Source organism: Drosophila mojavensis, unplaced genomic scaffold (genome assembly GCF_018153725.1).
Source record: "Drosophila mojavensis isolate 15081-1352.22 unplaced genomic scaffold, ASM1815372v1 contig_108, whole genome shotgun sequence".
In the NCBI taxonomy this organism is placed as follows: Eukaryota; Metazoa; Arthropoda; class Insecta; order Diptera; family Drosophilidae; genus Drosophila; species Drosophila mojavensis.
This window is the reverse complement of record NW_025318636.1, coordinates 1953199-1971850: the sequence shown is the minus strand read 5'-3', so window position 1 is coordinate 1971850 and position 18652 is coordinate 1953199. Positions and strand designations below refer to the sequence as shown.

The 18652-nt window shown below is 35.3% G+C and overlaps 2 long non-coding RNA genes across 2 annotated transcripts; both read left to right on the top strand.

Moving 5' to 3' along the window:
• Positions 1-627: 627 nt before the first annotated feature.
• On the top strand, positions 628-17950 carry LOC122757487. Its single transcript, XR_006357534.1, has 2 exons — positions 628-1467; positions 17858-17950. It is a non-coding gene; the product is annotated as an uncharacterized LOC122757487 (long non-coding RNA).
• LOC122757492 lies at positions 6545-7202 on the top strand. The gene is made up of 2 exons (XR_006357545.1): positions 6545-6647; positions 6721-7202. It is a non-coding gene; the product is annotated as an uncharacterized LOC122757492 (long non-coding RNA).
• Positions 17951-18652: the final 702 nt, after the last annotated feature.

Genomic DNA, 18652 nt, shown 5'->3' with positions numbered 1-18652 from the left:
TTTAAATATATAGAAATTCAAAATATTAATAGTTTGCATCAGGGTAGTATCTTGTTGATCACTCTTGACTAGAGTTTTTTTTTACTCGTAATTTCAGCATTTATTTTCGATTTCTAAACCATTTGCAATAGATGTGAACAGCTGGCAAACATTACTTGAAAATATCAAGTAACCCAAAATAAGTACATCTTAATGTTTCGTTTGTCCCTCCCACATGTTTCCCTTGGTTTGATTTGTGTTAGATTTCTTTTGGTCAACTTGAAGCTTTAACTCGGATCTTAGAGTCTTGTTTCATAAATTTTGATTTCCAAATACATGAAAAGTTTTAAATATTTGGAAGACTATCACCAACGAGTACACTACCAGAACTCTAATGTATGTAAGTTAAGCGCTCCCACACTAGAGTACTAGTGATTGGGGACGCTGTGTTGGGTTCTTGTGAATATAAGTTAAGACTTTCGACAATCTAAGGAGGCTGGAGAGTCCAGTCAGACATTCAAGGGGGAGAACCTAACCAGTAGAACACATTTAGTTTAGTATATATTCGGACTAGAGAGAGTTTAGACCTATTGTTCCAAATTATACAAAATATATTATTTCATTGAACACAAAGTTGTTATATATTCACAAGAACCCAACACAGCGTCCCCAATCACTAGTACTCTAGTGTGGGAGCGCTTAACTGGCGCCCGAGCAGGGACCCACATTCTTCACGGAAGTAAAGGGAAATGGTGACGTGTCAATAATTCTATAAAAATAACTTATTAAAAAAGCAAGTACAAATAAATTGTTCCAATCCAATAGGGCAATTGTTGGCAAAATTATGAAGTACTTCTGTGATTTGCAAAGTAATGGGGTGAAAGTGCTTGCCATAACATAATACAATAAATAATAACATAATTTCTAGCAAGTGTTGGTGTACTTGATAATTCTATAACATAAAAGAAATCGTGGCTAAATGGTGGTATTGGCAATACCTAGGTTCAAATCCGTGCCAAGACGACTCTTAAAACGAAAATAAAAGAAATTTGCAGGCATAATGGTGGTACGAGATTTATTCTCGTATCGAGGATCAAATCCTTGCCGTAAGACAAATGTCATAAAAAATAAAGGTCACAATTTCCACCTGTGTTGAATGATGGGTTTCCGTATAAATTAAAAGGAACCTAGTGGTCAAAATTAAGTTTAAAGCACTAACTAAAAGGCGGTTATCTGGAAATCTCTAATCAACAAGCAAAGCATAAATATGCAAAAATAAAAACATGAATTGCAGAGACCTTCTATTCGATCGTGGAATAACCCTTACCCTAATAGGTCTTAGAACCAAAGAGGAATACTTTGGGCTTCCCTTTCGGAAGAGAATAAGTCTGGCAACAATATAGAAAAGAAAAAAGTAAAATAAATAAATAAATGAAACGAAAGTAAGAGAGAGACCAGATGATTATGGAACCACCCTCACCTAAGTAGGTCTTACACCAAAAAGGATCCTGCGTGCTTCCCAAGCCATATAAAATAATAAAAACTGTTTGCCGGTTCGGTAACAAAAGATAACTAACAAAAGATAACTAACTAATAACAAGTAAGAAAGCTCTAGTCGAGACTGCTCGACTACGAGATCCCCTGAACCCTTCGAGCAATAGCTATTTCAATAATTTTTTGCGTATTTCTGCTTACACAAGAAACACGTGCACACACAAAAACATACACACACAAGCACCCACGCATAAACACGCATGGGTTGCAGTGTGCGCTTAATATGAGAACTTAATTGTTTCATAACTTTTTTTGTGGACATACGATCTTCATGAAATTTGTAGATCGTAATTATAACAATAATATGCGTGCACTTGCAAAAGCATAAGTCTCTAGTATTTGAAATACGCCTTTTACAAAGGTGATTTAGGGGTGGGGGGTAAATTTTAACAAAAAACGAATTTGTATAAAATGCATATAAATATACATTCAAAATTGGGAGACTGTAGTTCGAAAGATGTAGGAGATATAATTTTATAACTGATTTTCGATAAGGGTTTTTATCGATAAAAAAATCGGGATGATTTGTCGATTTTTAGTGATAAACTCGATATACGCGCTGTAAACACGGACATATTAAAAAAATTTGAAGTCTCTAGCTCTTATATCTTCTGAAATCGACGGGACTTCTCGACCGAGCGTCACGCAGCTACTCACTACGCCACCTCACTTCTAAAAGCTGCGCTGTCAAAACTCAAATAGATTCACTGCTGCAGTGCCATCTACCAAAACTAAACCAAACTAACAGCTGATGTGATTCAAAGAATGTTCCATAAGAAGTTTGAATGAACGTATACAATGCTGTTGTAGCGGCTGCACGTGCGTTTGTTAATTGGCCAAATATTTAATTGATTTTTAATTAATTTTTGACTGAATAAAATTTAAACTTTCAGCATATGATCTACATATTATATTGAATATTTGAGAAATTAAAAAAAAAAAAAAATTCACAATTAGCTGTAGTGGCATCTTGAACTTGAATGTTTTTATTCGATAAAAACATAACGGTATGATTTATCGAATTTTAAAAGCAAACTCGACATCCGCGCTGTTTATACGGTAATTTAAAAAAAAAAATTCAAGTCTCTAGCTCTTTTATCTTCGGAAATCGACGCGTTCAAACATACGGACAGACGGACAGGGCCAGATCAACTCAGCTCGTCGCCCTGACCAAGAATATATATTCTTTGTGGGGTCTGCCACGCCTCCTTCTGCCTGTTACATACATTTCAACAAAACCATTATACCCTGATTTCCCATTGAAAATGGGTTCAGGGTATAAAAAGGGTTATTTCTTAAAAATTGTTAATATTCCAAATACTTTTTTTTTATTATCTCATCAGGTTATACATATCAGTTATTAGCGTCATATTCTTGCTCTTGTCTCATAAATACAAATCAAGTATATAATGGAGTTGACAATAATTCATACAATTTTGTAAATATTTGGTTTTCGCTTATTATTACTTTTTCATGATTATTCGTATCAAGCCACTAATATATTTTAATTTAAAATTCTGTTATTTTCGATAATTGAAATACGTTTCAGCATATCATTATACAGTTGAGCAAAATTTGAAACAATATTTCGAATTTCCTTATTTTCAGCCTCCAACGCTGCAACTCTTCTTAAAATTTCCAAACTTGAAGAAGATTCAATGGTAATATCGTCAATCTGTAAAAAGAAAATACATTTAATTAGACATTACGTAATGTGTTTGAGAAGGCGAATAGTAATTAAAAATCATCTGTGAATGCTTTATTTGACATTTGGGAATCTTATTTAAATGTTAGTATTAAATAAATAAAATCGCAAATCTATAATATGTAGTACGTTTAATATGATATCAATAATAGGTATTGTCATTTAGGGATTATTTTTCTGATTGATTCGTTCTTTTTGTTAATGTAACTTTTTTTCTGTTACGTCCCGAATAATTGGACAGTATCGTCCGTTATATTTTGTATACCCTGAACCCATTTTCAATGGGAAATGAGGGTATAATGGTTTTGTTGAAATGTATGTAACAGGCAGAAGGAGGCGTGGCAGACCCCACAAAGTATATATATTCTTGATCAGAGCGACGTCTGTACGTATGTTTGAACGCGTCGATTTCTGAAGATTGATTTGTTTTTTAAATGACCGCATATACAGCGCGGATGTCGAGTTTGCTTTTAAAATTCGATAAATCATCCCGTTATGTTTTTATCGAATAAAAACATTCAAGTTCAAGTCAGAAGCCCCTATATAGCTAATTGTGAATGATTTTTCTTTTTTTTTTTTAAATTTGTCAGATATTCATATGCTGAAAATTTCATTAAATTCCGTTAGGTCAATCGACGTTATGTTTGGCCAATTAACAAACGCACGTGCAGCAGCTACAACAGTATACGTGTGCACACATACATTCAAACTTCTTCTAGGACAGCTGTTAGTTTGGTTTAGTTTTGCTAGATGGCGCTGCAGCAGTGAATCTTTTTCAATTTTGCCAGCGCAGCTTCCAAAACTAAGGTGGCGTTCGAATTCCGAGCGCGCAACTGATTTTTTTAATTGTTTCAAAATATTTATTTATTAATTAAATGAGTTTTGTATTTCATTTATATTTTTAAATACATCGCAATTTAAATTTTAGCCATACTAAATGGGCATTTTTATTAGTTTGGTTCAGGGTAGTATCTAGTCGAGCAGTCTCCACTAGAGTTTTCTTACTTGTTTAATATTATAATTTTCCTTAGAGTTCTATCCCTCTCTTCCATTAACAAAATCCTTGCTTTCAAGTCATCTTAGGGAAATCACTCGCATTGCCCAGGCGTAATCGTTGGTATACACTTGTTACCAAAGTTGCGCAGTGATTTTCATTATTCTGATTCTCATTCTGTTTCCTTTACTATTTTGTTCTTATCAATATTTTGTAATATTGTAACCATTAATACATAACAAACTGACGGCAGCGACAGAACGAGCACGTGTAGGTATGATTCTACATACTAAGGCCAAACCAAATTATTTAAAGATATAATATTCATTCAATTATTAAACCAATATAAGAAGGGAGCCGACGCTCCAGAGGTACTTATTATACCCAACAACCTTTGTACAAATGCTTTACTATTTCTAGTCTTATTTCGTACGATTATATCCTTCGAATATTTGTGCACTTTGAAATTGTTTTTATTTTAAAAGAAATCGAAATTCTATAAAGTACATATGAATCTACATTAAAAATTTGTCGACTCTAGCTCTAAAGATGGAGCAGGTATAAATTTATTACTGATTTGCGATAAAGTTTTTAATCGATAACAAAATAACTGGCCAAGTGATCGTTTTTTTTAAGAAAGACTCGATATGCGCGTGATATATACAGACAGACAGACGGATGGACGGATAGAGCTAAATCGACTCAGCTTTTCGACCAGATCAGGAATATATATACTTTATAGGGTTTTCCACACCTCCTTCTGCCTGTTACTTACTTTTAACAAAACCATTATACCCTGATTTCCCATTTTCAATGGGTTCAGAGTATAACAAGTAAGAAGACTCTAGTCGAGACTGCTCGATCTAATCTAATCATTGCACTTCTTTTCGGCACATATACATACACACGCACGTATTAGAACGCGCTCTGCGCTAACTGCGCAGTAAGCAGCGACTGCGCTTGGGCTGCAGTGTGGGCAACATTATAAGAATTTATTTCTTGAATAATTTAATTCCAAAGCACAAGTCCCTAGTATTTGAAATACGCCTTTTACAAATGTGATGGTGAGGGGGTGAATTAGGGGTGGGGGGTAAATTTTGACAAAAACCGAAATCGTATAAAATGCATAAATTTTATCTACATATAAAATTTGGAGACTCTAGCTTTAAAGATGTAGGAGATATACATTTATTACTGGTTTTCGATAATGTTTTTAATCGATAACAAAATAACGGGAAAAGTTATCGATATTTAAAGCAAAACTCGATATGCGCGTGGTATACACGGACCTAGGGAAAAAAATTTCAAGTCTCTAGCTCTTATATCTTCTGAGATCGACGCGTTCAAACATACGGACAGACGGACGGACGGACAGACGAACAGAGCTAAATCGACTCAGCTCGTCGCCCTGATCAAGAATATATATATTTTATGGGGTCTGCCACGCCTCCTTCTGCCTGTTACATACATTTTACAAAACCATTATACCCTGATTTCCCATTGAAAATGGGTTCAGGGTATAAAAACAACGGGATCCATCCACTAAATGAAAACCGTTTTCATTGCTTATATGCAAGTTTAAGACTGTATCCTGGCAAAATTTGTAACTATACACTAATGTCCATCTACACTTAAGATTATATTTTTATGAATATATATACATACATTCAAAACTATTATTTTTTTTAAATATATAGAAATTCAAAATATTAATAGTTTGCATCAGGGTAGTATCTTGTTGATCACTCTTGACTAGAGTTTTTTTACTCGTTGTAATTTCAGCATTTATTTTCGATTTCTAAACCATTTGCAATAGATGTGAACAGCTGGCAAACATTACTTGAAAATATCAAGTAACCCAAAATAAGTACATCTTAATGTTTCGTTTGTCCCTCCCACATGTTTCCCTTGGTTTGATTTGTGTTAGATTTCTTTTGGTCAACTTGAAGCTTTAACTCGGATCTTTGAGTCTTGTTTCATAAATTTTGATTTCCAAATACATGAAAAGTTTTAAATATTTGGAAGACTATCACCAACGAGTACACTACCAGAACTCTAATGTATGTAAGTTAAGCGCTCCCACACTAGAGTACTAGTGATTGGGGACGCTGTGTTGGGTTCTTGTGAATATAAGTTAAGACTTTCGACAATCTAAGGAGGCTGGAGAGTCCAGTCAGACATTCAAGGGGAGAACCTAACCAGTAGAACTCATTTAGTTTAGTATATATTCGGACTAGAGAGAGTTTAGACCTATTGTTCCAAATTATACAAAATATATTATTTCATTGAACACAAAGTTTTTATATATTCACAAGAACCCAACACAGCGTCCCCAATCACTAGTACTCTAGTGTGGGAGCGCTTAACTGGCGCCCGAGCAGGGACCCACATTCTTCACGGAAGTAAAGGGAAATGGTGACGTGTCAATAATTCTATAAAAATAACTTATTAAAAAAGCAAGTACAAATAAATTGTTCCAATCCAATAGGGCAATTGTTGGCAAAATTATGAAGTACTTCTGTGATTTGCAAAGTAATGGGGTGAAAGTCCTTGCCATAACATAATACAATAAATAATAACATAATTTCTAGCAAGTGTGGTTGCACTAGATAATTCTATAATATAAAAGAAATCGTGGCTAAATGGTGGTATTGGCAATACCTAGGCTCAAATCCGTGCCGAGTCGACTCTTAAAACGAAAATACAAGAAATTTGCAGGCATAATGGTGGTACGAGATTGATTCTCGTACCGATGTTGAAATCCTTGCCGTAAGACAAATTTCATAAAAAATAAACGTCACAATTTCCACCTGTGTTGAATGATGGGTTTCCGTCTAAATTAAAAGGAAAAATAGTGGTCAAAGTTAAGTTTAAAGCACTAACTATATAACAAAATTAAAAGGCGGTTGTCTGGAAATCTCTAATCAACAAGCAAAGCATAAATATGCAAAAATAAAAACATGAATTGCAGGAGACCTTCTATTCGATCGTGGAATAACCCTTACCCTAGTAGGTCTTAGAACCAAAGAGGAATACTTTGGGCTTCCTTTTCGGAAAAGAATTAGTCTGGCAACAATATATAAAAGAAACAAGTAAGAAAACTCTAGTCGAGAGTGCTCGACTAGATACTACCCTGAACCCAACAAATAAAAATGCCCATTTAGTATGTCTGAAATTTAAAATTCGGTGTATTTCAAAATATAAATTTGTAAGGTTACAATTTTACAGGTTATGTTTTTCAGCCGGGGTCAGAGTCTCAGTCTGCCCAGGGCCACAACTTACAAGACATTTGTAAATTAATACGGGACTACACGTGGTTAGAGAAATGGGAGAGGGTGGGGGAGTCGTTAAGTATTAAATGGCCACGCAGCCCGAACTCGCCGACCACGCCCGCACACGCTTGCACGTGGGATGGCTGCAGCGATCGAGTGGCGCGATCAAGCGCACTCTAGATTGCTGGGGTCGGGGCTACAAAGGCATATTGCGGGGTATTAGTGGGGCTACTATCGTTGGTGGATCGCAGATCGAGGAACGCCCAGCGTTGTCGCCGGCGTTCACTCCAGACCACGCGATTTTGTGTGCCAGAGTTTTGGCCTTCTGGCGAACAGGATTGCCCTCGTTCTAACCACCAGTTAGTGTTGTTATTATTAGTAGATTATTGTTGTCAAATCAACTACAAATGAGTACACAATCATTTCTATAGATACATTTAACATTTTTATTCCATATTATTACCTTACGTCCTTTACCCCTCGTTTATCTGTTTCTTATTTTCTTTGCTATCAACTGCTCGCATCGAGAGCTCAAAACTAACTAAATACTGCACGCAGCTTTCAAGCCTCTTCTGCCGCTGTGCAGATTTTACCACGCGACCAGCAATGCAATTCACCACCGCGAGCTTTCAAAACCGCACGGTTGCATTGCTGATCGCGTGCCCGCCTACTAATTTGAATTTTGCCTACTATCTAAAGCTAACGACTATGACACCTATATCTACTTAACTATCTAACACTTAGCCTACTTACTATCTACCAAAATAATCAATGACTCCAGAATGTAAACTTAATGGCTACAAAACTACAGATATAAACTTAATGACTATAATCCAATTCATTTCCTTTCACTATCTTACATACTACGAATATAACTCACTAACCAACTTACTTACTACAAATATAACTTACTACTGACTTACTCACTACAAATATAACTTACTGCTAACTTACTCACTACAAACTCCAGTAAACTCGACAGCTAGAATGCAATATGTAAGGTGGGCAAAAAGGCCACCTTACAAATTAAATAGAAAACTCATTTATGAAAAAATAAAAATATTTTGAAACAATTAAAAAAATTAACATCAGCTGCACCGGATCGGGATTCGAACCGCAACTTCTCGATCAAGCGTCATGCAGCTAACACACTACGCCACCTCACTTCTGCAGGTGGTGCTAGCAAAACTCAAATAGATTCACTGCTGCAGCGCCATCTACCAAAACTAAACGAAACTAACAGCTGATGTGATTCAACGAATGTTTCTAGAAGAAGTTTGAATGTATGTGTGCACACGCATACGATGCTGTTGTAGCTGCTGCACGTGCGTTTGTTAAATGGCCAAATATTTGATTATTTTTTATTAATTTTTGACTGAACGGAATTTAATGAAACTTTCAGCATATGATCTACATATTATATTGAATATTTGAGAAATTTGAAAAAATGAAAAATCATTCACAATTAACTATAGTGGCATCTGACTTGAACTTGAATGTTTTTACTCGATAAAAACATAACGGGATGATTTATCCAATTTTAAAAGCAAACTCGATGTCCGCGCTGTATATACGGTCATTTAAAAAAAAAATTGAAGTCTCTAGCTCATATACATATGAACCTTTGGGTAAATGTTTTACACTGTATAAGCAAATGAGGTTTTTATTTCATTTATATATTTTTACCCTGAACCCATTTTCAATGGGAAATCAGGGTATAATGGTTTTGTTGAAATGTATGTAACAGGCAAAAGGAGGCGTGGCAGACCCCACAAAGTATAAAAATTCTTGATCAGAGCGACGTCTGTACGTATGTTTGAACGCGTCGATTTCTGAAGATTGATTTGTTTTTTAAATGACCGCATATACAGCGCGGATGTCGAGTTTGCTTTTAAAATTCGATAAATCATCCCGTTATGTTTTTATCGAATAAAAACATTCAAGTGAATGATTTGTCATTTTTTTTTTTTTTTAATTTGTCAGATATTCATATGCTGAAAATTTCATTAAATTCCGTTAAAAGAGAGTTCTCAGTGAGAGTTAACAGACGTGTTTACTATTGTGCTCTTCAATTATTCTTGCTTTCTTAGTTAATTATTTTTATTAAATTTCACATAATTGCGGTTCGGTTGTATATAGCAAATATCTATATTATCCTGTGCAAGGTTTGATCCGTTGTTCACTGCGTTTTTAATAATTTGCTTTTTTAATTTGTGAAGCTTTGTGTGCAGTGTCGGTTCATTAGTTTCATTATTTGCATTTTTGCTTTAGTGTTTCTATTTGTTGGCGCTCTCCCCAGTTCACTCTTTCTAAGTTTGTGTGAGTGTGTGCATAAGTTGCTCTCACTATCTACGGTTGTTGTATTTGCCTCTCTTGAATCTTTGATTTTTGTGGTGTGCAAGTATACTCTCTCGCTGAGGACTTTTGATCTGCTCCGTAACGGCTGTTTTTGTTGTTGACTCGCTCTCTCAACATATATTTTCGTTGCGCTCTGTAACGGCTGTTTGTTGTTGGACTCGCTCTCAACACATTTATACCTCTCTTTGTTGTGACATTTCTGTTTACATTCAGTAATTTTGTGATCTATCCCGATTGCCAATATGAGTTGCTGCAAAAAAGCTTGCACTTTCAGGCAAACAGTTGATTCTGCACAAGCGCAATTTATAAGTTGCTGGCTGTGTGATAACATGATGCATACTAAGTGTGCAGGTCTTACTGGGCGTGAATATGACAAGATTATGTCTACTACTAAAGCTGGTAGTGGAGGCATACGCTGGTCTTGTCCGATTTGTTTGGAAAAACAAATAAACTTTTCTAAAATGTATAGTGCTGTGAGGTCTCAGTTTTTAAAACTGAAGAAGATTTCTATGCAGTTGACCAGTGACATGGCTGCTGCTGAGGAAATCTTAAATCAGTACGGCTTTGAAAGTCCTCTCTCTCAATTGGATACTCCTTTGTTGTCGGTAACTCCTTCTGTAATAGTACCGTCACCTAATTCGCTTGCTCCTCCCTCACCTTGCGCTTCTGTTTTGTCGTCGGCTCCCAATTCTCTAGATCCTCCTTCACCTTGTCCCATATCTGTTTCTCCTATTGAGGCTTCTATTGAAACTCAAGCCCCTGTCCCAAATTTGGATGCTACTTCTATTGTTGCTCAAACAATGAGTGTCAATAAGTCAGCCTCTCATAGCATTACCTTATCTGTTGTCTCTCCTAGAAAGCAAGTTTTCTTATCTAGGCTTTCATCTGACACTACCATTGAGGCAGTATCGGCTTTTATCTCAAATAAGATTCCGGTTAATGTTTTTATATCGAAGTTTAGTTTCGCGACACCGCGTGAAATTGCTTCGTTCAAAATCAATGTGCCTGTAGAACACTTTAAAACCCTTTGTGACCCTAATTTCTGGCCACCTCATGTAGTTGTTCATGAATTTAAACCCAAAAATCGTAACAGATCGATGCCTATTTCAGTAAATTTACCTTCGGTGCAATCTTCATCAAACGTTGTACCAAAAAACTAAATTACTTACAAACCTCTTCTCAGCTGTCCCTGATTTATCAAAATGTACGTGGCTTAAACTCAAAACTTAAAAGTCTTTTCTTGCATAGTTTCAGTGTACAATATGATATTATCGCTTTCACTGAAACATGGCTAAGTAGTAATATTCATAATAGTGAAATTCTTTCAAGTAATTTCACTATTTATAGACTCGACCGTTCGTCGCGCAGAGGTGGTGGGGTGTTAATTGCGGTTAAGTCCATTATCCACTCTGAATTGTTTACCTTTTCGTCCCTTTATGATGTGGAGATTATAGCGGTTAAATTAACTCTGCCATCGTGCTCATTATACATCACATGTTCTTATATCCCTCCCTCTTCTGATGTACAAGTTTATGCTCACCACATAAATTGTATTAAACAAGTTAATGAACATGTAAATGATAGAGATTGTCTTCTTGTGTTGGGTGATTTTAATATTCCGAACACTTCTTGGTCTTCAACTTGTAATGCAAATTACTTTATTCCGACAATTGATCACTATCTTTTTGATGAATTGTTTAACCTGTCTATGTTTCAGATGAACTCTATTTCAAACCATCTTAATCGCACTCTTGATCTTGTGTTTGTTAATCATGATTCGCTAATTAATGTCGCGAGATCAACTCCTTTCTCCTTACCTGAGGATATATATCATCCCACTTTAGAGGTTTTATTAACTATCGACAATCCTCCCTCTAATACTCCAATGCCTTCTAAACTTAGTCGCTGTTATCGTAAATGCAATTTCGTTTTGCTTAACGAACTAATTAATTCAACAGACTGGTCTATTTTATATGAGTCGGTTGATATTAATTTAGCAGCATCGTTTTTTTTATTCTACCTTAAACTCTATTCTGGATGTTTGTGTCCCTCTCCGCCGTATTTCGCCAGTTTCAAATAAGCCACCTTGGTTCACCAAAACTCTTTCGAACTTGAGAAACATTAAAACTAAATGTTTTAAAAATTACAAAAAGTCTGGTTCAAGTATTGACTGGTCCAAATATTCCATTGCCAAGTCAAACTTCAATCTTTTAAATTCTAGCTGTTATGAGAATTATCTTACACGTTGCAAACGTCAGTTTACTCGTGATCCCAAACAATTTTTCTCATTTGTAAACTCGAAGCGTAAATCCTCTGGTTTGCCGTCCTCATTTGTCCTTGGAGGTGAAAAAACATGCAATGATCAGGATTCCTCTGATCTATTTGCTGATTTTTTTCAATCCACTTATTCTTCTGCTGATCTCTACAGCAACTCATATCCTTATTCTCTTCCTGAATATGGATCTATAAATACTCCCAAAGTTACTGCATCCTCTCTGGCTGCAGCCATTAAGACATTGAAATCATCTTTCTCTCCTGGTGCTGATAATATTCCTAGTTGTGTGATTAAAGAGTGCAGTGTTTCTCTTCAGTCACAATTACTAAAATTGTTTAACTTGTCCTTGGATACTTCTGTGTTCCCTTCAATTTGGAAAGAATCTTTCATCATTCCCTTATATAAAAAAGGTGGAAGATCTGATATTTCCAATTATAGAGGCATCGCGAAATTATCTGCTATTCCGAAGTTATTTGAGAAAATCATAACATCGGCCTTGCAGCATTTTTGCAAATCGATTATTCAACCATCTCAACATGGTTTTGTTCAAAATCGATCTACGTCCTCTAATTTACTTGAGTTCACGTCGCTTGTTAATGACAGCTTTTCCAAAAAAATGCAAACCGATGTTATTTATACGGACTTCAGTAAAGCATTTGACTCAGTACATCATTACATACTAATTCTTAAGCTTGAACGCTTAGGATTTTCACCCAGTCTTGTCTCTTGGATTTCATCCTATTTAACGGGTAGAACCCAAAGAGTCTTGCTGAGAACAGCTATGTCTAAACTTATCTTTGTTTCGTCTGGTGTACCTCAGGGTAGCCATTTGGGCCCATTGCTCTTTTCCCTTTTTATAAATGACCTTCCTAGTTGTATCTCGTATTCCACTATATTTATGTATGCTGATGATGTAAAACTTTGCCTTCCATACTCCAGGGCAAATGGACATCTTCACCTTCAAGATGACCTAAATGCATTTCAACTTTGGTGTGTGGCAAACCAGCTTGACCTAAATTGCTCAAAGTGTATGACAATGACCTTCAGTCGTACCGTTCCTCTAATTGTTGATTATAAAATTAGCAATAATTCCTTACGACGCATCTTTACAGTCAAAGATCTTGGTGTATTCTTTGACTGTAAACTTAACTTTAATCTTCATATTTCTACCATAATTAATGAAGCCAAAAGTGCGCTTGGCTTTATTAAACGTTGGTCTAAGGAATTTAAAGATCCTTTTATTACCAAGCGCTTATTTACTTCGCTTGTGCGTCCTATCCTAGAGTATTGTTCTGTCGTATGGTCTCCGCAACATAAACTGTATCAGGATCGTATCGAATCGGTCCAAAAACAGTTTCTTCTCTTTGCCTTAAGAGACCTTAGATGGGACAGTAATTTACGATTACCGTCTTATCATAGTAGGCTCCAGCTAATTGATCTTCCATCGCTAACCAATCGCAGAACAATTTTAGGAATTGTTTTTCTGCATAAATTGATTAGTGGTGATATTGATTCGTCCTCTTTGTTGGGTCGTCTAAATTTTTTGGTTCCGTCCCGAGCAACTAGACACTATCGTCCGCTTCATTTACCTGTGTGCACTAGGGATTATTCTTTGCACAGTGCGTTTCATGTTCTTTGTGTTAATTTTAATAAATATTATCACGTTTTTTCCTTAGAGCTCTCTCCTCCTAAAATAAAAAGTGTACTATCAGCTTATCTTAGGGAAATCACTCACAATGCCCAGGCATAAGCATTGGCATACGCTTTTGCTGCTAATGTTGTGTTAGTGATTTCTCAATTCTATTCTTATACTCTATTTTTGGCTCTTCCATTACTCTTTTCTTTTTATTATTTCTTATTCTTTTTATTAACTTTTCTTGCAACTTCTCTTATTACCGGCCTTTTTTCTTTTTCTATACTTTTACCTCTTCTTATTTTATTCTTTTTTTCTTTTTTATTATTGTTTTTTTTTAACTCCTTTTATTTATTTATTTATTTTATTTTATTTTTTTTATTATTATTATTATTTTTTTATATTTTTTATTATTATTTTAAGAATTATTTTAAGTATGCTAAATATTGTTTAATAACCTACATTTTAATATTTTATTTTTTTAAGTTTTCTTACTAACACTTTCTTTTCATAGCTTCAATAGTATCACTGACCATATTTGGCTGTGAGACGTGGGCATAGCCGGCCGGACTGGCAAATAAAATACCCCCATCGGGTTGGTGTTACTATTGAAATTATATCGTGTACTTTGTATAGGCTTTTTTAAATTAAAATTGACTCTCATTTTTGTCAATAGCTTTAAGAAAATAAATAAATAAATAAATAAAGTCAATCGACGTTATGTTTAGCCAATTAACAAACGCACGTGCAGCAGCTACAACAGTATACGTGTGCACACATACATTCAAACTTCTTCTAGGACAGCTGTTAGTTTGGTTTAGTTTTGCTAGATGGCGCTGCAGCAGTGAATCTTTTTCAATTTTGCCAGCGCAGCTTCCAAAACTAAGGTGGCGTTCGAATTCCAAACGCGCAACTGATTTTTTTAATTGTTTCAAAATATTTATTTATTAATTAAATGAGTTTTGTATTTCATTTATATTTTTAAATACATCGCAATTTAAATTTTAGCCATACTAAATGGGCCTTTTTATTAGTTTGGTTCAGGGTAGTATCTAGTCGAGCAGTCTCCACTAGAGTTTTCTTACTTGTTTAATATTATAATTTTCCTTAGAGTTCTATCCCTCTCTTCCATTAACAAAATCCTTGCTTTCAAGTCATCTTAGGGAAATCACTCGCATTGCCCAGGCGTAATCGTTGGTATACACTTGTTACCAAAGTTGCGCAGTGATTTTCATTATTCTGATTCTCATTCTGTTTCCTTTACTATTTTGTTCTTATCAATATTTTGTAATATTGTAACCATTAATACATAACAAACTGACGGCAGCGACAGAACGAGCACGTGTAGGTATGATTCTACATACTAAGGCTAAACCAAATTATTTAAAGATATAATATTCATTCAATTATTAAACCAATATAAGAAGGGAGCCGACGCTCCAGAGGTACTTATTATACCCAACAACCTTTGTACAAATGCTTTACTATTTCTAGTCTTATTTCGTACGATTATATCCTTCAAATATTTGAGCACTTTGAAATTGTTTTTATTTTAAAAGAAATCGAAATTCTATAAAGTACATATGAATCTACATTAAAAATTTGTCGACTCTAGCTCTAAAGATGGAGCAGGTATAAATTTATTACTGATTTGCGATAAAGTTTTTAATCGATAACAAAATAACTGGCCAAGTGATCGTTTTTTTTAAGAAAGACTCGATATGCGCGTGATATATACAGACAGACAGACGGATGGACGGATAGAGCTAAATCGACTCAGATTTTCGACCAGATCAGGAATATATATACTTTATAGGGTTTTCCACACCTCCTTCTGCCTGTTACTTACTTTTAACAAAACCATTATACCCTGATTTCCCACTTTCAATGGGTTCAGAGTATAACAAGTAAGAAGACTCTAGTCGAGACTGCTCGACTAGAAGATACCCTGTACCCTCTAATTTGATATTCTAATCATTGCACTTCTTTTCGGCACATATACATGCACACGCACGTATTAGAACGCGCTCTGCTAACTGCGCAGTAAGCAGCGACTGCGCTTGGGCTGCGCTGCAGTGTGGGCAACATTACAAGAATTTATTTCTTGAATAACTTAATTCCAAAGCACAAGTCCCTAGTATTTGAAATACGCCTTTTACAAATGTGATGGTGAGGGGGTGAATTAGGGGTGGGGGGTAAATTTTGACAAAAACCGAAATTGTATAAAATGCATATATTTTATCTACATATAAAATTTGGAGACTCTAGCTTTAAAGATGTAGGAGATATAAATTTATTACTGGTTTTCAAGTCTCTAGCTCTTATATCTTCTGAGATCGACGCTTTCAAACATACGGACAGACGGACGGACGGACAGACGAACAGAGCTAAATCGACTCAGCTCTTCGCCCTGATCAAGAATATATATATTTTATGGGGTCTGCCACGCCTCCTTCTGCCTGTTACATACATTTTACAAAACCATTATACCCTGATTTCCCATTGAAAATGGGTTCAGGGTATAAAAACAACGGGATCCATCCACTAAATGAAAACCGTTTTCATTGCTTATATGCAAGTTTAAGACTGTATCCTGGCAAAATTTGTAACTATACATCTACACTTAAGATTATATACATTCAAAACTATTATTTTTTTTTAAATATATAGAAATTCAAAATATTAATAGTTTGCATCAGGGTAGTATCTTGTTGATCACTCTTGACTAGAGTTTTTTTTACTCGTAATTTCAGCATTTATTTTCGATTTCTAAACCATTTGCAATAGATGTGAACAGCTGGCAAACATTACTTGAAAATATCAAGTAACCCAAAATAAGTACATCTTAATGTTTCGTTTGTCCCTCCCACATGTTTCCCTTGGTTTGATTTGTGTTAGATTTCTTTTGGTCAACTTGAAGCTTTAACTCGGATCTTAGAGTCTTGTTTCATAAATTTTGATTTCCAAATACATGAAAAGTTTTAAATATTTGGAAGACTATCACCAACGAGTACACTACCAGAACTCTAATGTATGTAAGTTAAGCGCTCCCACACTAGAGTACTAGTGATTGCGGACGCTGTGTTGGGTTCTTGTGAATATAAGTTAAGACTTTCGACAATCTAAGGAGGCTGGAGAGTCCAGTCAGACATTCAAGGGGGAGAACCTAACCAGTAGAACACATTTAGTTTAGTATATATTCGGACTAGAGAGAGTTTAGACCTATTGTTCCAAATTATACAAAATATATTATTTCATTGAACACAAAGTTGTTATATATTCACAAGAACCCAACACAGCGTCCCCAATCACTAGTACTCTAGTGTGGGAGCGCTTAACTGGCGCCCGAGCAGGGACCCACATTCTTCACGGAAGTAAAGGGAAATGGTGACGTGTCAATAATTCTATAAAAATAACTTATTAAAAAAAGCAAGTACAAATAAATTGTTGCAATCCAATAGGGCAATTGTTGGCAAAATTATGAAGTACTTCTGTGATTTGCAAAGTAATGGGGTGAAAGTGCTTGCCATAACATAATACAATAAATAATAACATAATTTCTAGCAAGTGTTGGTGTACTTGATAATTCTATAACATAAAAGAAATCGTGGCTAAATGGTGGTATTGGCAATACCTAGGTTCAAATCCGTGCCAAGACGACTCTTAAAACGAAAATAAAAGAAATTTGCAGGCATAATGGTGGTACGAGATTTATTCTCGTATCGAGGATCAAATCCTTGCCGTAAGACAAATGTCATAAAAAATAAAGGTCACAATTTCCACCTGTGTTGAATGATGGGTTTCCGTATAAATTAAAAGGAACCTAGTGGTCAAAATTAAGTTTAAAGCACTAACTAAAAGGCGGTTATCTGGAAATCTCTAATCAACAAGCAAAGCATAAAATAAAAACATGAATTGCAGAGACCTTCTATTCGATCGTGGAATAACCCTTACCCTAATAGGTCTTAGAACCAAAGAGGAATACTTTGGGCTTCCCTTTCGGAAGAGAATAAGTCTGGCAACAATATAGAAAAGAAAAAAGTAAAATAAATAAATAAATGAAACGAAAGTAAGAGAAAGTAAGTAGGTCTTACACCAAAAAGGATCCTGCGTGCTTCCCAAGCCATATAAAATAATAAAAACTGTTTGCCGGTTCGGTAACAAAAGATAACTAACAAAAGATAACTAACTAATAACAAGTAAGAAAGCTCTAGTCGAGACTGCTCGACTACGAGATCCCCTGAACCCTTCGAGCAATAGCTATTTCAATAATTTTTTGCGTATTTCTGCTTACACAAGAAACACGTGCACACACAAAAACATACACACACAAGCACCCACGCATAAACACGCATGGGTTGCAGTGTGCGCTTAATATGAGAACTTAATTGTTTCATAACTTTTTTTTGGACATACGATCTTCATGAAATTTGTAGATCGTAATTATAACAATAATATGCGTGCACCTGCAAAAGCATAAGTCTCTAGTATTTGAAATACGCCTTTTACAAAGGTGATTTAGGGGTGGCGGGTAAATTTTAACAAAAAACGAATTTGTATAAAATGCATATAAATATACATTCAAAATTGGGAGACTGTAGTTCGAAAGATGTAGGAGATATAATTTTATAACTGATTTTCGATAAGGGTTTTTATCGATAAAAAAATCGGGATGATTTGTCGATTTTTAGTGATAAACTCGATATACGCGCTGTAAACACGGACATTTTAAAAAAATTTGAAGTCTCTAGCTCTTATATCTTCTGAAATCGACGGGACTTCTCGACCGAGCGTCACGCAGCTACTCACTACGCCACCTCACTTCTAAAAGCTGCGCTGTCAAAACTCAAATAGATTCACTGCTGCAGTGCCATCTACCAAA